At 41.9% G+C, this 27,039-nt stretch overlaps 1 protein-coding gene across 10 annotated transcripts in view; it reads left to right on the forward strand.

The window, feature by feature from the left end:
• Plcb4 (phospholipase C beta 4) overlaps positions 1-27,039 on the forward strand; it is a 358,529-nt gene that overhangs the window by 107,689 nt on the left and 223,801 nt on the right. For 3 of the 10 annotated variants that reach the window (XM_075962285.1, XM_075962292.1, XM_075962288.1), the window contains exon 3: positions 4,807-4,897. The exons of 6 other annotated variants lie outside the window; for them this stretch is intronic. The gene's annotated coding sequence lies outside the window, so the exon portion shown is untranslated. Of the gene's footprint in view, positions 1-3,043; positions 3,349-4,806; positions 4,898-27,039 lie in introns of those variants that run through there. One more of the 10 variants, XM_075962289.1, reaches the window with a different exon arrangement.

Here is a 27,039-nt window from a genome sequence, read left to right on the forward strand (position 1 = left end):
GGGTTCTCTGTTTTCCTCTCTCGGTTCTCGTGGGCCCTTGTGAGGGAACTGGTTTTAGTTCCATTTTACAGATTAAAAACTATGAGTAAGATTCTGGAAAAGTAGGCTGCTGGCTTAATGTCCCATATCTTCCCTAATCATTTCTTTGTAATTTTATATTTAAATTTTATACATTAAAGTGAATACCAAATATAATTTGGTTTAATTTTTACAAACTTTGTTACAAACTCTTGGAAAGAAATGAATACATCATACACCAATATTAACTAGACCAGATGCAGCTCAGTCAATTTCTATACAGTTAGGCATTCAGAATGAAAGATTGGAGCTTTACATTAAAATTTCATACTTTTAATATCAAATGCATTTTATACATGTTTCTGTCATCAAAACCAAGAATCCATGACAGACTTAGAAGTAGAAAAACAATTAGCTCTACATCCTCTTTCATGACTTTGCCTCAGCTGCTTTCAGTCCTTTCTCATCCCCTAATGCTTAGCATTTCTCCCTCTCTTTCCTTCCTTAATCATTTTTTAAATCAAATGCTTTTTTCAATATCTGGTAGTAGTCTTCAAATAGGATAGTTTATTATTCTACTCATTAGAAGATACTTGTGAATTAATGATGTAATTGTCTCTGAAAAGCAAAAAGACAGGGTTTTAAGTTAATTTTAAAATAAAATTTATTATTAAGAGATTTGCAAATAAAAAATAGATCACACCCAAATTAACCAGACCTAAAGTCTGTACATATCACTGAGCTTCTTAGATGTTGTGCTGCATCATGTTGAAATTCTCATTTTTGGTGGTGGATTCGTGTATAAAAATGCTTTTCGCTAGTTAAGCTTATTACATGTATTCCTACTCGAAAATTAGATGAATACAACTGGGTTTAGAAAGTTTTCAATCTTTTACTTACTTTTTATATTTATTTAATTTGATGTGTGAGTATATGTGTTTGTCGTATGTATGCCTAGTGCCCTAGGAGGTCAGAAGAAGCCATCAGATTCCCTGTAACTGGAGTTAGAGATGGTTGTGAACCACCATATAGGTACTAGGAACCGAGCCTGGATCCTCTATACAAGCAATGTGTTAACTGCTGAGCCATTTCTCTAGCCCCTGTATTTATTATTATTATTACTTTAATGAAAAAAAAAGGAATAGTGCTAGGGCTGGAACCCAGGACTTGTGCCTGCCAAGCATATTCCCTGCTGTGGAACTCCACTCACAGCCCCGGAGATTTCTGTGGTAAGGGAGAGTGACTGGGGAGAATCCCCTGGGCGGAGCACAGTGTTCTTAGGTGGGGGAAGGAGGGATACAGAGTTGACTGCATCAGCACCCGTGTTCTGGAGGTTGGACCCAAACTCACGTCCCCTTTCTATGAGCACAGTAGCTGTGTGGGGATGTGGGGTCGTTAGAGGACCGCAGGACGATGGGACCCGAGATAAATGAAGTACTTGTGGCCGGAGTCAGGTTTGACAAGTGTCTTGGCTCTGAGTCCACCAGAATGGGAGTGGTTGAAAGGTGCGCAGCAGGACGTCAGTAGTACCGTGTATGGATGGGCATTTCACCGTCAGGGTTCGAGGATAGCAGGCTATCGTAATTCAACCTCATGCCACTGTGGCAGCTGCACAATTTCAAGATTCTTGTGGGTGGATGCCGCGTTACCTTTCAAATTCGCCATTATAAAGTTGTTGGCAGTTGTGATGGTTACTATTTAGTATCACTTTGACATGTTCTAGAATCACCCAAGGGCACCTAGTGAGTGGCACCATTCCCTGGGCTTGGGTCTTGAAAGCATAAAAAGGATGAAGCTGACTGGGTATCGCCATTCATTCATTGCTCTGTTCTTCCTGACTGTGGATACAGTGTGACCAGCTAGCTCGAGCACTGTCACGTGACTTTCCTGCCATGACTGACTGTACTCTCAAACTGTGAGTGGAACAATCCTGTAAGCTGCTTTTGTCAGGTATTTCGTCAAGTACTTTGTCGGGTTGCTCAGACAGTGGTTGTCCAGCATCTGTGCAGTGTGCTTCCTTTTCATCTGCCCGCATTCTGGAGGGAAAACGCCCAGTCTGGGAAGTAGTGAAGATGTGGAAATTGATCATACTCTTGTTTCACAGATAGTATTGCCTGTCGGGACATATAAGGAACCTAATTCAGTGATTTTCCTCAGTGATTGGGAACTCATCACGGTGTGAGCATGGTGAACTAAAAGTTAGCAAACGAAATCTAGAGTTGTAAGCATTTTCCTGAATTGGTATTGTAAAATACAGTTCTCGCTGGATATTCTCAAATAAAGAGGCCCATGATTAAATGAGTCATGATTAAATTAAAGCATACAGCCCCCCATCTAATGGATTCATCCGTAATATGCAATTATCACACACTAGAAACATTGCGATGTAGGAATCCCTTTATGTTTGTATAGATTGATTATCCTAAATTTTACCTGGAATACTGTTACACATTTTGTATTGTTTGGTACAGCTGGGAAATACTGTAATTTTTATTGTAAAGTTAGCACTTGTAGATGGGTACATTCGGGGACTTGTATGTGTGCATACATTAGCATGTTAATCCGACACAGAATTGAGCTCCTGATGAGATTTACTTATAGGGCAAAAGTCTCAACACTTGACCATTCATGCAGGAAAGTTAATTCGAGATCTCCTTTTAGACTTGAGCTCATATTTATTCCTTGTTAGCTTCACTACTGCGAACTTTGAGCTTAAAGCTCTCACGTCTTTTCTTATACCGCAAGGAAAAGTCGGAAAGGGATGGAAGAGGGCAGGCAGTTGAGAGAGAGTTACCTCATTGCCCTGTTTCTTGCACTGCAGACTGACTTCTTTTCCTTAGGGCTAGAGTTTTGTGTAACCTTCAGTACAGAATGGCTAGGTCGTTTTTCTTTTTAAGAATGCAGATGTAGTTTTCAGATCTCTTCTTGTAACGGACAGCAGTTTCTCTCCAAGAGGCACTTCTGGTCCCGTTCCGGCTGCTCACTCCTTCCCCGGCGGTGTTCCTGGGCAGTCAGCCTGTGAAAAGCTTTTGCTCTATTTGCTGTTCTGCTTAGAATAGTTGAAAGAGTCCCTCTCAGCCTCTGTCTTTCTGTCTCGTTGTGGCCAAGGGCAGTGTTTGCCCAGCGTCTCACTCTGTGACCGAGGGGTGGGACTTTTTTGTTCCCTGTTGCCGTGACTGCCTGTGTGGGCTTGTTCATCCAAGGCTCCTGCCCCCTCCTCCTGTTCGGAAGGGAGCTTGTTCAGAGCTCTGCCTGCCCTGGGTTCTGCACCTGTCTCAGGCATGCTCTCAGAAGCCCATTTGTGACTGGGTGAAGCTTACTCCTTCTCAGGTAAGAACGTGTACAGAGAAGTGGTATTATGGGAATGTCACACGGGAGCAGCTTTGATATAAGTTATTCTGTGCTCTTCTGGTGAACAGGTGCAAGTAGATGCCGTGTTTTTAAATTGCACGAGCCACCCAAACTCCAGAGAATATGCGATTGTGGTTTGTTTTTCTTTGATTTCTAATGAGAGAAATTTTGTCAAATTTTAACCAAGTGTATTAGGCACTACCATTTCGTAGTATTTGTGGCATTAATCTGATACAGATTTATTTTATTATTTTATGTTGTAAAATTTCCCTAAGTTTGACAGTAACTCCGGTAGCTTTTTCCATAAGGCACTCATGGATGCCCCTTGCTTGGCTGATGGGATTCTTCCATTTATTATTGAACCTTGCATGGGCAGAGCTGGGGACATATGGGAAATATCTGTCCTTTGTGCTGAATTTTGTTGTGAATATAAAATCACTCTAAGAAGTAAGGTCTATTATTAAAAATTGATTCCTCTCTTCATACATGAAAGCACAGGTGACGTGAAGTGACTTTCGTCATTCAGAAATGACCACAAAACAGGTTTATTTTTGTCTGCTGTTCATAATTAATGGAACAATGGGGCAGGATCCAGTATTTTATTTCAGTTGCCCCTATTTTTTGGTTTAATTATATTAAGACATTTGCCTTTTAAAAGTTTCTTGAGTAAAAAGAATGAAAATAGACCTCGTATCATCTTGAAAATTTATTTATTCCTTGTCTTAGAGACTTGGTTATTGTATAAGATGTTTTTCATGGAAGTCATCCATATTCATGAATGAAGGAGTGATGCTGAGGCATGAAAGATAAAGATCATATAGAATAATTAGCACCAGATTGGTGTTAGATAAGAATTTCATGCGTCATCCTCTGTGTTGTTGTTAGGAAGACCTTAGAGTCTTGGAAAGCATGTAAATTCTGAAAGGTAAATCCTTTAGTATTGTCTGAACCATGACTAACCTTATAAGGTTGCTTGAGCAAAAAAGACTATTGTATTCCTTCGCGTACCGAACTATGATCAAAATAAGCTCCCCTGCCAGTTTTTATGTGGATTAAGCCCAACATTGTGAGAGGGTTTTTAAGGGTGTGGGAAGAACGTTTACAAGTGCCCATTACAACTGGAAAGGGACAGTGGCTGGGGGCTAGTGACAGTTTTCCTGTGGAGAAACATTGTAGACAGTTATGCATTAGAGAGCAATCCTATGGGAGGGTTTGAGCTCTGCAGAGAACACAGTGTTGCCAGACTCACTGCAGTGTAGGAGATGATGATTTTCAAGACCATCCTTCAGGGAGGGTTTAGTTGTGCAGCCTTGCCCAGGGGCTTGGAGGCTAGGACAGACACGTTGTAGGGCAGCAGCAGTCGCTGGAGATGACAACGCAGGAGACACATAGGCAAGGCTTCATGACGCTTACCTGTTTTTACCATCCTGTCTGCAGATAAAGCTGCTAGAGAGAGGACCCGTTCCAGAGGCTTTTTCTGCAGACTTGCCGGTTCCTCCACGGCTTCTCACAGTTACCAGAGGTACAGGTGAGGCGGGGCGTGGTGCTGCCGCATGCCAGCTCAGGAACCCCACTTTTCTCAGCAAGAAACTATACCAGGAAATAAGATAATTACATAGAGTGTTATTCTTAAGTTCATGGGCACCATCTCCTCCACACTAGGAAATTATGGTAGTTGTGAACAAGCGGCTGTAAATATGACGGAGGTGAAGCCACCAGTGTCAACGCTGGCCCTTTGTGAGTGATGTAACCAGGAAGACGTAACTCATAGCCGTCTTTCTCAGCACTTGTCAGTTTTGGTGACCTAACCTGATGCTCAGCTCAGCTATTCTTGTGCTGTCACCATGGCCACCAAGTGCTCATCCGCTACCTCTGTTCCCTCCTTGTGTTATGTCCTACTCACCAGGAGCCCTTTTTGTGTTGTTTGATTTGTGTTCAACACCTGACTCTTCATAACCTCCTCTGGGCAGCCTGGCTTGCAGCTGCTGCACTTCTGCTCTCTGTGAATTTAAATAGAGAGACTTTGCCTGCAGCAAGCTGCTTTTTTCCCTCCTGCATACCGCGCAATTTTCCAATGTAATCAACAAATTTGGGGTGGTTGATTTTTATTCTAAACAAAATAAGACCCCCCCCCCTCTAAGTTTCAATTTGCTTTACTTGTGCTTTGAGTTTTCAACTTTAAATACTCTCCCTAGATCGCTGTGAACTCAGGAAGGATAAGAAGCAGGCAGTTGGGGGGTTGGTGTGACACTCAGGCTCTTTAGTAAGCAACACACCTCATATTCCCCACCCCACCCCTGTCAGCCTTCTTTATAAAAATTTCAAACATGAAGTAATTTGGAAGCCAGTGACTTTATTGGTTCTTAAATTATGCAGTATAATTGGTGAGTTAATATAGATACTGATGGGAAGGCCTGGTGGTAACCCTGTTCTCTTGAGCCATCTTTCCTGCTCTCAGTTGGTATCTCTAGAAAGAGAGGAGAAAAACTCCCCTAGCTTTTTCCTGTAAAGTTTCTAGTAGGTACAGTCACCTCTTGGCATAGCCTGCCCTAAGTCCCTATCAGAGGTAGTCTTTTCACAAGCAGAATGCCAGGCTTCTGGGACTGTCTTGTCCATCGGCATGTTACAGTGTATCTGCCAAGAGAAAGTCAGCAGAGCCTGTGTAAATCCTCAGCTAGCCACAAAATAACTCGTTAGAAATGGCAGGTGTCCACAGTTACTGTAACAGAAAGGCAGTGGCCAAAGGGAAGACTATGTTGGTACCATAAAATTACTCAGGGGCTCAAATTCTGTTCTGTAAGAGTCTAAGCATCTGTTATTTTGTGTGTGCTGGGGGCTGGGCATGCAGGGTGGCTCCTTTTCATGAATGTCTTTAGCACTCTTGGTGGAGAATGAGTCCCATCTTTAATAAAGCCATACAGATCCTCCAACAGCCACTATCTGTTTTATTTGTGACTAATGGCCCAAGAACAGCCGGTTGATTCTGCTCCTTTCAAAGTCCACTGCATTTGAGGCTCAGTCCTTTGACTCTCTTCCTCAAGCTACTATATAGATGTTTATAAGGATTTTTCAAAGATATCTAATCTCCTAGAAAGTTTATTATTTTACTTTGGAATGCAAAGAAATCCCTTCCAGTTTCTAAAAGTAAATAGGTTCTTTTTATTCATCCAAAATGACCAGATACTTAATAGTTACTCATTAAATTTTTAAGCCCAGAGATTACTTTTTTTTTCTTACTTACTTCTTTTTACAGCAATGAATTTGGCAGGAAAACCCATATATGTCTATCTATCTACCGAGTTCTTAATTTATTGTTATTTTTCCCTGAGAGCAATTTCCATCAGTGCTCACTGAGGCTAGTTCTGGCAAAATAACTCGCAAATGCTTGTTTCCTGACAAATAAATTTAGGTGATAAATCTGTGTTTCCTACTGTGCTTATGTCAGTATCTGATAAATACCATTATTTAAATATTTAATGATAGTCTCAGAGGCTGCAGCTGCCTTCATTTGTATATTCATGTCTTAAGTCACATGAAGTAGAGAATTATGGGAAATGGTGACCATTTCCTTTCTTTTCTAATGTTGAGCCCCAACGGAATAGGAAGAAATACTAATTAATCTTCTCTCACATCTTTGTGGATTTGAGTGGGCTATAAATTTGATTGAACAAAGACTCATGACTTATCCAAGTTTTATGTCTTCAGCCTCAACTAAAAATTCAGGATTCTAAGACAGGATAGAAGTCCTTAAGCTGATTCTCTGCTGAACTCATGGAGACTGACTCTACTTCCCCTCTTCTTTGTAAATTCAGCCTGCCTTTGAAGGTTTACCCTAGACCCTAACCTTGGGAAGCTTTCCTAACTGCTATAGAGCCCATTCCTCTGCTCTCTTCAGCATATTGTTTGCTAGTGGATATCCCTTTTAGCATCACGCTTCAGTGCAGGTCGGGACTGTTAATTGCTCTCTATTGCGTATACTAACTTTGACCTCCATACCTTCTCAGTGATTTCCTAAAATCCTGTGGACAAGACCTCTCTCTTACCTCTTTTTCTTTGTTTCGTGACTTTTCCTTGTGTAATGTGTTGGAGAACCACCTTTTAGTAACAACTGTTGGCCAGTTGTCTCAATGTGGAGAGAAGCCACTTGTCTTCATAAATGAGATAACTCCAATTTCCTCTATCCTTTTGCCTGGAGAATAGAATTAACAGAAGGACTATATCAGCGTTTTTATTTTTCCAGTTTTCTTTTTCTCTTCATTTTTTTTCCCCAAACTTATTTCCATGTGTCTGGCCATGTTTCAGTAATAGTCTTAACATTTAGCACTTTAATAATCCCTTCCAGCTGCAAGAACTCTGCGATTTTCTCAAATAAATTCCAGAATGGTTTATAAAGTTGACTGGCTGTGCTGGTGATTTAGAGAGTAAGAAAGATCTGACGCCGCAAGTCAGCGTCGCCACCACTTGGGAACAGGTGATGGAACACATTTGCTTGCAGCACATCCAGTCCAGAGATGCAGGCACTCTGTCCACAGCGGAGCCCTTGGCTTCAGCCAGGTATTTCGGGAGAGGAAAACTGAGTCAGAAAGAAAGCCTTCTTACTGATTTATCGGTCTTCTGTTCCTTGGTTGGTATGAATCACACTAGGGACTAGCCCAATAAAGGAAACAAGTCACAGCAGTCCGTGTTTAGGACACGCTTTCTTGGATCTGCCTTGTGACAAGTTTCCAGTTCTGCACAAACAGCTGCAACTCCTCGTCTAGTTAATTAGATGAACTGGCAAAGCACAGATAGCTGCTCTCCTGGGCTACAATGCTCTTCAGTTCAACATAGCATCTGTAAAACTCTTGTATCAGTTGGCTGTTGATGCTGTGAGAGATTGTCATAAACAGGCAGGCAATTAGTGTTAGCCTGATAGATAAGTTCCTGAGAGCCGGGTGCCTAGATGTGCCTGTGGGGGTTATCATGATCACCATCCATTGCTGTGAGAAGATTCACCTTAATTGTGGTGGGAGCATTCCAGGTAGGAGAGCTTTGGCTGTATAAAATGGAGGAAATGAGCTGAGCACTAGAAACTATACTTTCACTGGTCCCTCTCTCTCCTGGTCATGGATGGGATGTTACCAGTTGGTTCAAGCTCCCGCCACCTTGACATCCTCACCACAATGAACGAACTGTACCTCAAACTGAGAGCTAAAACAAACTCTTTCTCCTATCAGTTGCTTTTGTCCAGGTATTTTATGATAGTTACTGAGAAAGAAACTCCAGCACTACCGTCACAGTTCCGGAGCTTGGATGTCTAAAATAGGCCTGCGTGACTATGTCTTCTCTGGAGGTTCAAAGAGCCAAGCAGCTCTCTGGGGGCTTCATGCCTGCATCACCTGCCTTCGCATCTATCGCTCACTGCACTGAAGCCTCACACCGCCTGTCTTCCCTTTCATTTGTTTCTTTTCCAGGACCTCTATGGTCACAGTGGCTCACCTAGAAAATGTAGGCTTGTTCCCGTATCTTAAAAGCCATCATTTAATCATGTGTGAAGAGTCGTCTTTGGCTGTAAGATAACATATTCATCCGTTCCATGAATTCAGGTGTGGTTGTTGGAGGCAGGTTGGGGCAGAGGGTTATAATTTCACCCCTCTACCCCCCACATTCCCTCTTATTCTCACCTGTGGAGAAACATCTGACCCCTTCAGGTTGTGATCTCAGTTCCATTTGAATTGGTTGTTCACCCAGCAGACAAGGTGAGAATTATATTAAATGAGATTTCTCCCCCTTCATAGATCATCACATATTGCTCTATCTTTTGTTAAAGCCTCTGTTAAGAAAGTACAAACAATAAATAGGCCGTCTTTTTTTAGCTTGATAACCCCTCTTCCCTCCACTCTTCCATTTACTTGACAGTATTTCATGTTTCAGGTTCACTTGACTGTGTGCACATTGGCTTTTGCTTCAATCTGAGGCAAACTTTTATCCACACGCTTCTCTTCCTCCTCTTGGTTCTCAGTTGATGTCTCTGCATGCTCGCTCCCTTCCTCAGAGGACTTCCTGCCTTTCTTCTCAACTGTGAATTTCTTTCTTGTTTTTCAGTGAAGTCGCGTCTTTTTTTTTTGCCTTCTGCTTTCCCCTCAGGATTCTCTTGTGTTTGCCTTTGTCATTTGACAATGGAAAATGAAATACAGTTTGAACCACGACTCTGTCTTTTATCATCAGAGCACAGTATGATTCATTTGTGCTCTTAAAGAACAACAAAACTAATGTCAGAAATATAGAGGTTGCATAGTATCCTAAGAATTGAAATAAACTCACTAATACTGAAGGAACCTGAAGAAGTCATTTTCCATTTCCTCCTTCGTTCCCTGAGTTTTTTTGACTAGGACATTTTTATATATTGTAAGTTTAGACAAAATACAACAAATTTATGTTTATAATGCATATATGTATGTTATCTGTTTGTGTAAAGATTTATCAAAAGGACGTGGATGTGGGCATTGTTAATTATGTTGTATGAAGTAGCATCAATAATGCTATTTTGTATAGTATATAAAATTCTAATACATGGACATAGACTCAAGTCCCTTAATTAATTGTAGATGACACCTGTGTTTCCCCTTAATAGTCATCTTCTTTAGTCTCCTCCTGGCCATCACGAATCAAGTAGCAAACATCTAAGGAAAATAATGGAAACTGTAACATGAAGGAATTGTTAATGAAATACCTTTCTCTTTTATAAAGAAATTAGAACCATTATGTTTTTTGGCCGGTGAGCCCTGGTACCACACTATGCAAAGTTTAAGGACCACCGAGATGAAGAGAGGATAATAGGGTTGTCAACTAGGGCCACAGAGTGCAGTAGTTACTGTTCTCCTTGCTACTATCAAGTACCAGCAAGAGGCATTTTAAGCAGGAAGGGTTTACTTTGGCTCCCAGTTGGAGAGAACACAGCTCTTCATGCCTGGGAAGCTGTAAGGCCATGATCATGTAGCGCCTGCTTACCCTGCATCCACAGTAAAGAAGTAGAGAAAGGACAGCAAGTAGAACCCTGCAAAGAAACCTTATGGTACTACCTCCCCCCCACCACCACCCTCTTCCTCCAGGTAGATCCCACCTAAGGTCAATCCCCAGCTGGAGAACAAGTATTCACACCTTTGAGAGTGTGGGTGACATTTCATATTCAAATTGTTATACCAAGGAAAAGCAGTTCTAAGGGGACAAAGTTCAAAGAGCACCTGTCAGGACCTTGGGACCAAAGAAGGAACCCAATGAGGATGGAGATGATGGATGTGTAACCCCCACGGAGACTTCAAGCCAGACTTTCTTATGCACCCTTGTGACACTGAGCAGAACAGGAAGCATTTCAGGTAGATGTAAAAGCAACCTGCTGTAGAGAGAGTGACTAATCCTGTCTCCGGGGTGTGAAATGGAGAACTGGGGAAAGGTTTAGGGGAAAAAATAGCAGGGAATCGGAGAGCTAAGTAATGTAACCTTCATCCCTTCATATGGAATGCTGTCTCTGCTGAAGCGTTCCTAGGAATAAAACATATGGCTAGGCGATTTGTTTTACAGCCTTTTTTCTTAAAGGTGTGTTGGCCGCTCAAAACACTGCTGCTAATTTGTGTCACACGGCAAGCAGAGACGCTGTGACCAGCCTGAACCAGGGGCAGGGTGCTGGTATAAATTTCAGTGACTCATCCCTTGGGTCTAAAATAGCAGCAGGCTGAGGGGCAGTGTCTTCAAGGGAGGAAGTCTTTTTGACACACGTTCCCCCTGAAAACAAGCCTAGAAGCAGGGTGTGTGTGATTCAGTGTCTCAAGCTGGTGTGGAAAATGGGGTGCCAGTGGATATGAGAGGAAAATGGGCGATGAGCTTGCATTATAGCATGGAAGGCATTGAGTGATAAGAGGAGAAAATTTGAATTTATTTTTACAAGCTTTCAAAATGGCTTTAGGCATACCCTAGGGCACAGTCAAATATATTGTAATAGGGTGCACGGGAGGACCAGGAGTGTTCATGGCTCTCCTCTCCTGTTCGTTCCCGTCTGTATATATAATTAAGCTGCCTGAGGATCCGCTTGCCCTTTTCCTCGCTTAGAGCTGAAGGGTGACCTTCTTGTCGTCACACAGTGTTACTGGGCTTGTCCTACCTTGTCAAAAAACATCTTAAGTCCTGAACGGAAGGATATTGTGCTTTTGAAAAAAAAAGCCGAAGATACAAATTGATATGAGATTACTATCTATGAGCAGAAAACCCAAAGAAGCTGAGAATATTATTGTATGATCTTTAAGCACTAGCTAGAGCGGAGAGTAAATAGCATGGATTCTGGTTTGGTCCCTAGAGAGATTGTGGGATCTTTTGTGAGGTGTCGGGAATGTGGGGAGGTAGGCGGAGAATAATAATCTTCTAAACATACTCAATCCTTATCCCTAGAATTTGCAAATGTCACTCTTTTTTTTTCTTTTGGTTTTTTGAGACAGGGTTTCTCTGTGGTTTTGGAGCCTGTGCTGGAACCAGCTCTTGTAGACCAGGCTGGTCTCGAACTCACAGAGATCTGCCTGCCTCTGCCTCCTAAGTGCTGGGATTAAAGGCGTGCGCCACCGCCGGCAAATGTCACTCTTAACGTGACAAGAATGCCTAACTTTCCTAAGGCCTCCACCTTTAATTCAATTATTCCTGCTGTGGCGACCTCCAACCATAAAATTAGTTTCATTGCTACTTCGTAACTGACATTTTTGCTACCGTTATGAATTGCAATGTAAATATCTGTGTTGTTCCTTGGTCCTCTGTGATCACTGTGAAAGGGTCATTTTACACACACCCTGGCAGCCCCAATCCCCGTGCTAAGGGATTGCAATCCACAGGTTGAGAACCCCTACCTTAAGGGAAAGATCTGAGGTTGAGGTGGTGATAGTCTAGATAATCTGGGTAATGTATTGCTTATGAATTTTGAACAATAAAGATCCTTAGCTGATTGTGTCAAGAGAGAGGGATTTGAGAGAGCTAGTAATTGGGTTCTCAGAGGAAAAAAAAAAAGAACTCACCACTGCTGCTTTGAAGATTAAAGCAGGGCCACGAACTAAGGGATATGAGCAACCTCTAGAAGCCAAGTGACAAGGAGAACCCTAGAGAAAGGAAGGAAGCTCTCCCCCCTCCCCCTCTTTCTTTTTTTTTGGTAGTGGGGATTGAGATAGGGCTTCTCTTTGTAACCCTGGCTGTTCTCTAACTTACTCTGTAGACCAGGCTGGCCTCAAACTTATAGAGAAGCTCTCTTGACACCCTGATTTTTAGCCTGGTAAGACATGTGTTGGGTTTCTGACCTATAAGACCGTAAGAGACTTAATGAATGTGTGTTGATGTGTGTTGTTTAAAGCCATTACTTTATGGTTTTTGTTAGAGCACCATCAAGAAATTAATTCAGCTTATTTTTACAGTATTCCATTTCTTTCTAAAGTACCAGGAGTCAAACTTGGGTCTGTGTATTGCTAGACATGAGTCTGTGCCCACCACAAATCTGCCTAGCTCTTTCATTGAGGAAAGGGATGAGTTAGATGAGATACTTGATTCTGTTAGATGCACCAATGGTTAGCAGTTTGGTTGAGGCCCTTTAGTCTCCTTGAGTAAATGCTTGTTTTAGTGAATAACAGAAAACTGCTATGAAGGAACATTTCATCTGAATTTTCTTGTTCTCAATTATTCATACTTCCATGTTCTCTTCCACAAAATTTGAAGTTAGAATAAATGATCTCAGGTTCCATCCAGCATGAAAATTCTCAGATAAAATAGAATGAATGTAATATTCTACTTGCCAGTTCATACCCTTCTCTCACAAGGACTGGCAAAATGAAGACAGGCCATATTCAGGAGTAAACAAAGACATGTGTGATTCATTGGGAAACACGGGCATATGTTGTGCTTCAACTACCTTGTTTAGGACTCCACATCCTAAGTGCTAGACAGAAATTAGCCATCTGCCTTGGGATCTTCTTGCTGAAATGTTCCATCTGCATTGAAAAAAGTAAAATAGGAGTTTCTGGACAGAGCTACGTATTAGCATAACAGTTATGTGGCCCAAGCATCCATCATCATAAAAAACCCTGTCTTACTTTCTCAATGGTTTATTATCTAGAATGATGTTCACTGTTGTCAAAAACATTTTTTCATTGCTCCGAGGTTTAAATCTCACAAGCAGAATTAGACCTTGGTCAGAAAGGTTTTCCATTATGAAGCTGATGATACTGAATTTGGAACATGAAGAATCTCCCAGGGAATAATTACATGTGTCACTGTACAGAGGAACACACACAGAAATCAGTTCTTGCCCACATTAAGTTTTATGTGAACAGGGCACCAAGCAAAACTCCTCTCGTGAGTGGGGAAAGTTGCTTTTTCTAGCACCAAGGTGGAACATTCTAGAGCCCCTAAAGAAAAGACTCTTTCTAGTGTTGCCACATTGAGCGTGAGGATTAGTTCCGTTCTGTCAGCTCATCCGTGGGTGCGAGGTCACATTCGTGTTCATTCTGCCTCCCAAGGATCCAAGGTGCAAATTTGGCTGCAAAAAACTCTCTACAGATGTCCGAAGAATTATCCCATTAAAAGAGAGTTTGGAACGTGGTTCCATACGGATCATCTGCTGCTAAAATCTTGTTCCAACGCTGTCAAATCCTTGGCAATAATTGAACAAATATCTTTGAACTTGTTAAGCAGCCCTGGACTTGCCAAATGCTGTGGCGAGACCTGTGGAGATGATAAGTCTACTTGGAGTGAGACCCTTAAGCGCATGGCCCATGTGTTGCATCTAATGGTATTGGAGCACTCCTTTGAAGACTATGACCTTGACTATAATTTGGATAATTGACCAACGTGGGGCTGTCAGAGTTGTTTAAACAGTTACCATTTGTAGAGGGCCTCCATGTGACGGTGGCCTAATGAACTAGGTACAAATAGCATTCCATAATACTGTGCTAGTCCTTTTAAAACATCAGTGCTGATCTGAAGAACTTCTGCCATCAGACTGTGCCACACCTGTCTGCCAAAAGAAACTGAGTTGTCAACCATCCTTTTCTTTTGCCAGTTTGATCACTATTCAATGTGTATCATAGAGCAATTAAAGATGATGATAACTAAAAGTATGTCCCCCATAGACTAATTGGTTGTATTCCCTGCCCCTCATGCCTTCTGCTCTTCTTCCCAGTCAACCCTAAGTGTAGGGCTACTCTAGCAACATTCTGTGTGTATATTTAAAGGACCCACATTTGCCTTCATTGTTCTGTAGGTCATGGATCCTACAGATCATGTGGGATGGAGTTATAAGGAAGGGTGGGCTGCTTGGATTCTCATCCTTTTTTTTCTTTTTTTTCAATAAGGGCATTAGTTCCATACTGATGCTTATGGTCTCATGACTCCCAAAAGTCCTACTGCCAAGAATTTGGTATGACACAAACATTCAGTCATCTCGCTGTCACCAAGACAGTGAAGATAAATCATTTTTATGTAGTGTCTTAGAATTATAGTCACATGCCATTGTAAAAGATACCCTTCATCTTATTCCCTTTGCTAGAAAAGGTTGAAGAAGACAGTAGATTAGAGAATTTCAGCTCTTGAAATGACTTCCTGAAATGATTTTGGATACAGAAGGGCAGAACCGAGTGGTAGGATTTAAGGATGGCGCCAGCAGAAGCAGCGGAGCTAGTCTTCGTGTGTGTGTGTGTGTGTGTGTGTGTGTGTGTGTGTGTGTGTGTATCCTCTCTTCACACAGCGTGCCATTCATGGCATCCCCATGGGAATGTCCAAAATTTGAGTTTTCTATACATGAGTCCATCATTAGCAGGGGAAGTTTTACAGAAGTAAAATTATCATTTTGAAAAGTTGAGGGTAGGCATTCATGGATCTACATGGGACATATAAAAAGACAAGATCTCCTGAGAGAATTGGGAGCATGGGGACCATGGGAGAGGGTAGAAGGGGAGGGCAGAGAAAGGGAGGGGAGCATAGAAAAATATATAGCTCAATAAAAACAATGAAAATAACAATAAAAAGAAAAGTTGGGGTTTGTTTTGGGGCTCCATTCTTCTCGCTAGCTGACAGCTCTCACTTTAACCACCTAGAGTGTGTAAGGCGTTAAGAGTTCTTTACCATCCTCAGGAGACCAGCCACTTACATCTAGCACCCTTATAATTAAAATAAGCTTTTGACGTTGGTTTGATGGAGACTACCCATTATGCCAGGCTGAAGTGCCTAAGGTGATGGATTCTTCACTGAGTCTGGAAGTGGAGCCTGGTAAGAATTTGCCTTATCACCCACCATCCTAATGCACCCGAGCGCCTGGGCATGCCTGGATTATTACAGAGAGCTAACCTGAAGTATTTATCCCATGCAGAGCAGGGCAATTTAGTGTCTTTTCAATTGATCAGAACCTGGTGACAGAGGTAAAGGAAAATATAAGAAAGATCCGTCAGAATATTTTAGTGTATTCCCATTGTACAACACAATGGATTCCATTGTATTTCCATACACAGAAGTCATGTGTTTTTGTCATGGTCACTTCTCCTTTGCCCTGTTTTTCCTCCCACTGGTCGCTTCCTCTGCACAAACAGTGCATCTTCTACTATCATATCTTATATGTGTATTTAAAAGTGTAGATTCCCACATACGTCAGAAAACCTTAGATTTGACTTTTTTGGGTTTTTTTTGTTTGTTTGTTTGTTTTTTCGAGACAGGGTTTCTCTGTAGCTTTAGAGCCTGTCCTGGATCTCACTCTGTAGACCAGTCTGGCCTCGAACTCACAGAGATCCGCCTCCCTCTGCCTCCCGAGGGCTGGGATTAAAGGCATGCACCACCACCGCCTGGCTGATTTGTCTTCTTGAATATGATTTATTTTATTTAACACAATGATTTCCAATTCCATCCACTTTCTTGCAAATGAAATTATTTCATGCTCTGTGGTTAAGTAAGACCTCATTGTATTAGATGTTAAGGTGTTAAATGGTTAAACGCTAAGCTTGGGAGCAAAATGGCAGAAGACTGTCAAGCTAGTGACATCTGGAAAGGAAAGCTGCTTACTTGACTGCTACTTTTTCAGGCCTCCTGTGCACATTGTATTTAGACAGTGAAGAGTACGTGTTAAACAATTTTTGTTAATTTTGTACATAGATGTTTCAGATTTTTGTGGGAAAACAGAAATTAGTAAAAATGGAATCTCTGTTTTCTGTCCATGTGTGTTTTTAAGACTATTATCTTCATTCAAGATTATATAGATAGGTTACTGGTCCATTCTGATAGATTATGGAAATCTTAAACCATATGAAATTGTTGTTTTTCCTTGGTCGCAATGATTGATTGTTAATAACTTCGTGGCTAATCATTCATATGTTTCTGTGCCTGTGTGTGCATGCATGTGTGTGTGTGTGCATGCACACATATGTGTGTACATATATGTACCTTTAATCTCACTGGAGGTAAGTGAGTTCCTCTAATAAAAGCTATTAAATTAGGGCTGGCAAGATACCTTATTTGGTGACATGCTTTCCAACCAAGCCCAATGACCTGAGTTCTGATGTCTGTTTCCCCTGTGGAAAGCCAGGTATGTTGGTGCATGTCCCTAATCCCAGTGGTGGGGAGGTGGAGACAGCAGGATTCCAGGATTTACTGGCCCACCAATCTAGAAGAACCAGCAAGTTCCCAGTTCACCGAGAACTCAGAAATTAAAGTGGGCAGCATATGCACACATACCTGTGGATGTGCATACATTGTACACATACACACAGCTGTTAAATCTATTTAGAAAATGACCAAACCAAGTCTGTTGTATATAACTGTAAAGCCAACGATCTGCCTCCATATAAACTACCTTCCCTTTTCCATCATTTTTGCAAGTTCACATTTTCTATTTCTGAATTTTCTTTAAAAGAGGCAACATTACCTAAAAAATATCTAAAACCACCAGAGTGTACCAGAATTTGGGAGGTTTCAAAGGAGCAGTGCAGTTGAAGTGAGAAACATCCTGTCCCACGTGCTCTCGTGCTGAAAGCAGTTCTACGCTGCAGGCTGCCACACTGTCATTGCCATGACTGCAGAGATTGCGAAGGGACTCGCCTTTATATGTTCCTTTCGGATGGTTTTATTGGAACTTTCTATTTCATTACAGTTGGTTGTTTCCTTTAGCTCCGTTTAACTCAAGGCAGTTTTACTTCATTTGTTTGTTTGTTTGTTTGTTTTTGGTCTTTAGAGACAGGGTTTCACTGTGTAGTCCTGGCTGTTCTGGAAACCAGAAAGTTTCGCCTGCCTCTGCCTCCTGAATGCTGGGATTAAAGGTGTGCTGCACCATCGCAGGGCAGTTTCCTTCATCTTATAAAGCTCCCCCCCCCCTTAATTGTTCTAAGAGAAGCACCACCAGCAAGATGGACAAAGACTCCATGATGCCTTTGAAGATGCTATATTTGGGAGGTCACTATGGATTCTTTAGTCCCATAAATGATTAGAGCAACAACACTACTATTACCATTTATTTCATATTATGTTTTGACATTTCAAAAGAAACTATCTGATGAGGGTTGTAAGCTGCCATTCTATTTCAGAAAAAAAAAGTCCACAGCTGAGAACCAGAAAGGCAGAAAAGTATTGGTTGAGAACCACAAGTTGACTTTTAAAGAAATAAAGTATTGCCGCTGATCTGTGTGTGCCAGTTACTGTATGTATTTCCTGATGCATACAGAGTGTAGCGCTACAGGTTCAGCCTCTATTAGTAAGTGAAGTGTTTTTGCGGTTGCCTGTCTTACTTTGTGTATGCTTGCTCTTGTTGCATAATACTCCGCATTTGCCGCAGGCGCAGAACCTCACATACATGCAACTTGCAGGCTGTGGTCCTCAGCTCTTTGTGGATAAATCTCCTGGGATGTATTTCCTCTTAATAGTAGGTGTCAAAGAGAAATCCAGTGTTTGGCTGGCTGGTAACACGTTCTAGAAAAGTTACGTTTTGTAATTTTATTGAAATTTAGCAAAATTTTATGCTCCAGTGTTGCTCTGTGAATTGTTCATAACTCCTGCCTTTTCCTCACACCATGCATGCGGTTGTTAATTTTGTTCATTTTGCTCTCAAATGCACCCACCTTCTCCTGCCATCACTTTGGTCTGCATGGGGTTCTCTGCTCTCTTTTATCCAAATTATGGTCTGTATTCTAGGTTCCCTGGCTGCAACCTATTCCCGATTTAGCACTCAGAACCACCTGTTCCTTATAACCTATTCTGTAGCCTCTCGTTTTGCTTTCACTCTAAATCGAGAGCTTGAGTGGTGTAGTAGCAGCAGAGCCCTTGCCTAGCCTGTGTGGTACTCTAGGTTCCGCTGCTAGCACTGTCTACACACAAGCTCAATTCTCTGCACCAACCCTCTCATTTCATTGTTGCCCTGTTCTCCTCGTCTCAAAATAACTTCTTTTCTGTTTCTGGAAGACCCTGGTGTGCTGTGACCTCAGGGTCTCTGCCTTGGCTCTTCTAGGAATCCTCTCTCTTCCTGCACTCACAGACATGGCTAATAACTTCACCTCCAAACCTTTGCTTAATGGCAATCTTCTCCTTATAACCATTTTGCCCTGTCTTCTACTTAAATTTTTTTTAATATAACCCTTGTCAGCTTTCAATTTACTAATTACTTTTTGTTTCATATTAACTCTGTCTCCTCCATTTAAACTATAAGCACGGCAGTGGGACAGTTGTATTTTATACTGGGTATGCTCCGTGCTCTTTAGTAGAACCCAGGGCACACTAGGAGCTCAGCAGATGTCTGTTGGGTAAATGCTACTGTACAGGGCACAGATGGATGGACCTCTATTGTCCATTGACCTCAAGTACCTATTGTTAAAAGATCAGATTTAACGCATCTTAAAGCCATTTGATAATATCTTGGATTCAGACCTCACATTTTACACATCTGATCATGAGGTAAGAGTAAAAATCAAGTTTTTTTTTAAAGCCTATTTGTCATAACCTATTCCGGTTGTTTTGTTCTGTAAATGACAGATTAACCTCTGCCAACCTATTCCAGAAACCCCCATTTGCGTTTGAGACTTTTTTTAATTGGGGTGAGGCTCTTTGCAGGAAAGGGCCACTCTGACATTTGTAGAAAAATAATCGTGCACCTTTGATTCCACTTGTCTGAAACTAACTGATAAACCCAATAAAAAATGTTGGGCATTGTAATTTTTATGGAGAGGCTTGAATAGCCCCGGAGGTCATGGCATCCACTGGGCGCACTTCTGCGGCTTCCCTGACCGACCATTTTTGAGCCCTCTGAGTATGGGAAAGCCCCAGCACTTTTCCTACGCCAGATGAACCACTGCCTCCCTTTCCTTTCCCACAGATGGCCAAGCCTTCTGCAGACTGTTCTCTTGGTCATTTTCTCTAGGTCCTTTCTCCTACTTAGGATAATGCGGTTGTTATGCTTCTTGTTTAAGCCTGCTTACTTAAATCATCTTTGGCTACTCTGCCTACTAAGGAAGGGTAGGATGACCCAGACAAACCAACGAAGCCCCGCTGCCTCTGAGCATTTAATTCCAGCCTCTGCCTGTCCTTTTAGGTCAATCCTGAAGCACTTGAATCAGGTGTGTAAATGCCTGTGCTCTGGCCACAGCCACCCATTTGCTCACTTCTTGCCACTATGACCCTTGTTCCAGCCAAATCGGGAAACTTACCACTCCCCATACACAGCCCTGCACTCTCTTTGGGTAGCACTGAGCAGCCACAGCAGGATCTCTGCCCCATGCTTCTTACTGCCCTGCCGAGGATTTCTATCGCACGCACACTTTATATTCCTCCTTTAATGTTGTAGGCCTTGTGCCTTTCTTCTGTTTTCTGGCAAGTCAGAGTTCTGTGGTGATTTCTGTTTGGGAACACACTTCACAACCCACAACTGCGAATTGCTTTTTCTGGTTCTCGCTGCATGAATGAAGATCCAGGTCCAGGTGATGCTAAATTCTTTTCCTGTGGTAGTCAGGTCTGTGTGTAGCTCCTTCAAACAATAAAATCTTTGGAATTTGGGGTGATACTGGCTGTCCATCTTGTTCTTTGATTTATATGTCAGTCTCTTCTGAGTTTTAGCTATCCCTTACCAGACCGCTGAGTCGTTACCATGAATATGTTCCCTTGAAATAGATCTTGACACTTTTGATATTCTCCCCGATCTGGAAGTACATTCTCTGTCTCTTTGAGTTATGTAATTGTGTGCCTAACCTGTGTTACTCAGTAAGGTAACTGCCACTGTAGAATCAGCAGAGTGAGCCATTGAGGATGCACTGGGAGCTGGGCACCATGAAGGACTCTGTGGGTGTTTGGGAAGGTGATAGAAGCCAAGAGGCTGTGAAGAACTGCCTGCAGTCTCTCTGCTCTTATGCTGTACCCAGTCATAACCTTATGATGTCATAGCCTATGCTAAAGAAGACACTACTGTCTCTGTTCTCTAAAAATGATCGATGCCAACCATAATGTTTTTGGAGGTCTTTGGTAGTTCATCCTTGATGATTTTTTTCCAGTGCCAACTTCATGGGTATGTGACCTGTGCAACTTAGCAACATCCTGACCATAGAGGGGCCCTGTGGTTGACTTCACACTCTTCTGTCACCATTGTGAAATTGTTAATAACACAGGCACCCCTGTGAACAGTATTTTTAGTAAAAACTGGACCATACAAATGAGCTAATCCTAATAGAAAGAGCTAGCAGTTCCAGCTACAGATGTCAGAGTAGCTAGGAGAAGTCAAGAGAAGTATTAGTCTTTTGCATCCAGGGGGCATATGAGAGAAATATTATTTTTAATGATACGCTAAGTTTAAGGTGAGATCAATCATTGACCTCAAAGAAGGAAGTTATTTCCAAGTGGAGTTTCCACTCTGGATGTCAGCAGAAGAGGAATAACTAGGAATGGCCATTGTTTTTTTCAAAATGAGGTTGAGTGGATCCCAGACCTCTCTCCCCATGTCTTTGCTCTAGCTGGCAGCAAGAGTTGCAAATAGCATCTAAAATAAGCTTTTGGTTAGACACGATGTGCTTGATCAGCAGCATTGTCCAGCTGAAAGTTAACTCTGCTCCTTTATTCTGGTAACAAATATTTCTCGACTGTCATGTGGTAAGTCTGTAAGGAGGTGGAAAAGGTGCATTTTAATCTCCTTTTCCTGTGCAGCACAGCCCAAGGCAAGATACTTATTTTCCAATGATGACAATGTTAGGAAATGCTGTTGGAGAGTAATTATATATATAATTAATATAATATAATTTATAGAAATTAGCACTATATGTGGCTAGGGCCCAATCCCATTGAGGATCTTAGGGAGGTATGTGAAGTACTTGTTAGAACTGCCTCACATGACTGCATGAGCTTGATTCTCTATTGACTCAGTCAATTTGGGGGGAGAGCATCTCAGGGCCATTTGAAGCTCACTCTCCTGTTTAAGAAAGAGCACAGGTTCTGGACCTTTGACAAGACTCCAAGCATGTCCACTCAAAAGTCATGAGTGAGTGTGAAGTTAGCATGTGCCAATGGTGAGGCAAGGAAGAGTGGCAGAAGTTGGGGTCTCCCAGCTTAGTTAAGTTGATAGGTGAGGCCTTTTCAAAGAGCTGACACGTAAGCAGATACTCGTGTCTTCTCTCAAGGATCGGAAGCAGGTTGGGGAGTGTAGCTCCGTAGAATAGAGAGTGCATAAGGCTCAGATTCTATACATACAGACAAAGATGCATATGCACATATACACAGACATGCATAATTTAAAAAAACAGATCTACACATTCTGCAAGAAAATATGCTTCGGAAACCAAGTAGAGTAGACTAGACAAAGACAGAGATAGTTTGTGATCCTCTGAAGTATTCGTTCTTAGAAACAATTTGATCATTTGCTGTCACTCTTGGCCCCCTCTTGTTAGTGGAGTACAGTTTCACCTGGACTCATCTCTAACCATCAGAGTTCCAAAAGTTCCAAAAGGAAAATCACATCCTTTTTTAACGTGTAGAGAGCAGTGTCTGCTCATCCTCACACAGGACCCTTTCTCCTAAGTGGCAGCTGTGTGTTGTGGTTGTTGCACGTGTTCATCCATGGCTCACCTGGTGTTTCTTCATGTGGTCAACAAATGCACGCATAAAGGAATTGCTGTCATCCCCGAGATGGCGGGAAAAGGTAGTGTCATGAAGCCAGGCCCTGTGCTCATCCTCGGGACCGCATATTGGAGGGAGAAAACTGAGCTCTTTGATCTCCACATAATCCCTTCTTCCCAGCATGCATTCACACGGTTTAATAAAAATGTAATAAAAATGGAGAAAACATCTGCTTCATTTGGGATTGTGAAGGAGCAGAAGCCTTCTGCATTAGAAACAAACACGATTCTTTCTTATTTGATGGCACAGCAATGCAAAAGTATTGTTTAATGATGAAATGACTCCAGTGACAAAGTGACTCAGTTTTGTCCAATCAATATATAGGTGCTTCGATTAAAATATTGATATTTTATAAATGTATTTTCCGTCCAAAAAGACTGCTGAATGGTAAATTCAGGAAAACTGGATTTTTTTCCTGTTACAGTTTTAAAAAGCTTTAAAATTAACCTGTATTAATTTTTTCTCATTTCAAGCCAATTCAGTAATTTAAGAAGTCCATGTCTCCTGAAAGACTCTTTAACACTTCAGTGACCATAAAGGAATGTGTGTTGGGCTGATTAAGTCAAGGTGATTTTCGCTGCTTGCTCATTGGGCGATTGCTTCATGCGTGATCCTTGTGTTCACTCAGGGCCTTGCTGTGGGACCTCCTCCGCAGCGTAACCTCGGGAAATTCTGAGCCTCCACTTCACTAAGTGAAGTGACAACAGGCTCCTAGGACCACATCAAAACAATTGCTTTTTTCCTGGAAACCTTTCGGTTTCATTCTATTTGTGATGGTTTCAGTGAACTGTTCCCCATAGTCCCGGGCATTTGAATACTTGCTGTCCAGTTGGAGGAACTGTCTGGGGAAGCTTAGCAGCTGTGGCCTCATTGGAGGAGTGTGTCACTGGCAGAGGGCTTAGCTCTCAGCTTGCTGCTCCAGGCCACTATGCCTGCCTGCCTGCTGCTGTACTTCCCCAATGTGATGGCGACAGATTCCTGTCTCTCTGGAATTATAAATTCCAAACAAACCTTTTTTCCATACGTTGCTTTGGTTATGGTGTTTTTTCACAGCATTAGAAACAGAACTAATATACCAGTTTTATGCTAAAAATGATTTAAAATTAAAATATCACTCTCAGCAAAGTGACAGTTGAATGAAAAATTGCTGTTTCCATCAACTACCTGATTATTTTTAAAGCCACGTGTGTCTTGTGCTCGGACACGAACCTCTGGAGACCAGTCTTTTCAGACACCACATTCTAACAGTCTTCTGGATTGTGCTAATGCATCTGGTCTGAGGGTGCCTTTAAAAACGTGCCAAGTCGGGGCTGGAGAGATGGCTCAGTGGTTAAGAGCACTGGCTGCTATTTCATAAGTCCTGAGTTCAACTTGCAGCAACCACATGGTGACTCATAAACATCCTTATATGTATCTGATTCTGTCTTCTGGATTAAGGACTTATATGCAAATAGAACATTCATATACATAAAAAGAAAACTAACAAAAGGAACCAGGTCTCTGGTGCTTAACTTCATTTGCTACCTACCATAACTGGTTTATAGATTGACCACAAGTTGACAAAACATTGTTTCTGGGTGTGCTGGTGAAATTGTTTCTGGAGGCAATTCGCATGTGATCAGGTGGCCAAGTCCTGACTCTCATCTTCACCTTCATACACACACATTATCCACATTGAGGGCCAGCGAAGAACAAAAGGGTGGAAGGAGGGTAAACCATGTCTATGTGAGCTGAGATATCACATTTTCCCCGACGTTGGATTCCTGGACACAATTCCTGGGCTTTCAGATAGCTGCCCTGGATCTAACGTCTCTGAACGTGGTTCAGATCACATCACTAAGATGTCTGGTTTATCAGTTTGCAGCAGACAGACTGGGACTTCCTTATCCATAACCACAGAAGTCAGCCAGTCTCTGTCTCTCGGATTCTGTCTGTTTCTCTTTCTCTCTCTGCCCCTCCTCTTTACCCACAGATGTATATATTTTATTGGTTCTGTTTCTCTGGAGAACCTCACCTAGTATTGTCTTAGGAAACTTGTTTTCGGATCATCTCCTTGGACTGTGGTTATATAATTGTCTTGAAGGAAAGATTGGCTGCTTTGGAAGTCAAGGAGATTAATGTTTTTTTTTAAAGATAAAATTAGATAAATGTATTTCTAATGCAGACAAGCATTTTCTTAATTTCTTTTCTATTTTCCTCCATTTCCCTTTTCCTTTCTTGTTCCTTCCCCTTATGATTTCTTGAGGTATAGTCTTATTCTCAGACTGGCGTCAAACTTGGTAAGTAGATGAAAATGACCCTGATCCTGCCTCTCAAGTGCTGGGATCACAAGTGACCATGAGCAGACAAAGCTTCTGTGTCTGTAGGGAGGCTATTTTTCAAGGGTCAAGAGCAGTAGGCATTGTGCAGAAGGAAGAAGAAGCTCCTGGCATTTCTACTCTGTTTTGAGGAACTCAAAGCTACTTTTCCTCTCAAACTCACAGTTCAGTAAAGTTTATCCAAAAGTTCGGAGGTTCTTGAGAAACTGAATGTTTTCTTTATCTAGTAGAGGGGGTGGCTGAGCCTTGTTGAACTGTGTAGAAAGCAGAGGTTATAGTTCTACACAGTAGATGCCCTTCATGAGCAGGAGGAAATTGCAGAAGAAATTCAGATAATTACAGAGGCAAGCAGAGCCCTCTTCTCCTAAGGATAGACTCTGAGAGAGGACCAGAGGCCTGGAATAGCAAAGGTCCCTACAGATAACTCTGTGTAGGCAGAGTCCAAAAGCAATTGAAACAAGTTTGCAATAATGACTTTGGGGACCGGAGTGCCCTCTGAATTAAATAGGAGGGCCAGTATTACAGGGGTGGCCTCTAATTTTCAATTAAAATGACTGTTGACTATGCAGATGCACCTGGGTTGCAGGATTGGGTAATGCGGGTGCTGTTCTGTGAATTTATGCTGAGCTCTGGATAGAGAAAAAGGTTTCCTGTGCTCCATGCAATCATGTTAGTACGTGGCTGTTGTTTTCTTGATTGTTTGGGTTCCTAGTTGAAAAAAGCGATTCGGCATTTAGAATCCAGCATTTGGGGGGACCAGTTCAAGAAAAAAAAGGCAATGGCCCACCCAAAAAGAGGAACATGGGATGTACTCACTCATATTTGGTTTCTAGCCATAAATAAAGGACATTGAGCCTATAATTCGCAATCCTAGAGAAGCTCAATAAGAAGGAGAACCCAAAGAAAAACATATAAGCATCCACCTGAATATTAACCTTCATCAGGCGATGAGAGGAGACAGAGACAGAGACCCACATTGGAGCACCGGACAGAAATCTCAAGGTCCAAATCAGGAGCAGAAGAAGAGAGAGCATGAGCAAGGAACTCAGGACCGCGAGGGGTGCACCCACACACTGAGACAATGGGGATGTTCTATCGGGAACTCACCAAGGCCAGCTGGACTGAGTCTGAAAAAGCATGGGATAAATCCGGACTAGCTGAACATAGCAGACAATGAGGACCACTGAGAACTCAAGAACAATGGCAATGGGTTTTTGATCCTACTGCACGTACTGGCTTTGTGGGAGCCTAGGCAGTTTGGATGCTCACCTTACTAGAACTGGATGGAGGTGGGTGGTCCTTGGAATTCCCACAGGGCAGGGAACCCTGATTGCTCTTTGGGCTGATAAGGGAGGGGGACTTGATTGGGGGAGGGGGAGGGAAATGGGAGGCGGTGGCAGGGAGGAGGCAGAAATCTTTAATAAATAAATAAATAAATAAATAAAAGGCAATGGCCATTGTTATTCAAACAAAGGTCATGAAAGAAGAATACTTCTTTGACCTGTGCGTTTTATTGGCACCTTCTCGTATTAGCATTATAAGGTTGGTGGTGTCTAGCATAACATTTAGTAGTTAGGATCTTGGTAAGTGGAGGTGTTACTTCAGAAAGATACATTGAGTTGTAGTTCATGATCTGATTTCAAGACTAAAGGTACTGTTCTGATTTAAATTTTAACTTGAAATTCATTAGTTAGATAGAGCAGCAAAGCTGTTGTAGGGAATATAAGATATTAAGAAAAATTCTCAAGTATTAAGAAAAGCAGTAAGTTAACATTTACCACAGATATAAAGTAACTTATTTACAAAACTCTTGGCACACTGAAGTAATGTGACATGCCTGGGGCTCAAGTAATCAAAGGAGCGTTGAGTTTGGGTTACTCCAGGAGCTTGAAGAATTTTCTTTTTCTAATGTGGTAACTAAAATTTTTAAACTTACGCATATGATTCACATCATACTTCTGTTGGCTAGCATTGGTTTAGAGGACCCTGGTGCCTCCTCAGGACTTTTCTATAGAGAATACACTATCAAAGTCACCTGTCATAAACAGGAATAAAGACCAAACCTCATACTGTCTTCAGAGTGCTTCCTTGTTTGAGATCTGCCATCCTTCAGTGCGAGTGAGCTTAAGACTGAATACTCCTGGTAGATATAGTAGGTCTCCACAGGTGTTGGTGCAGGCTCAAGGTTTTACCTTATTTAAACCTTTCTCTTTATTTTGAATTTTTGACA

Source organism: Microtus pennsylvanicus, chromosome 2, assembly GCF_037038515.1.
Source record: "Microtus pennsylvanicus isolate mMicPen1 chromosome 2, mMicPen1.hap1, whole genome shotgun sequence".
Taxonomy (NCBI): Eukaryota; Metazoa; Chordata; class Mammalia; order Rodentia; family Cricetidae; genus Microtus; species Microtus pennsylvanicus.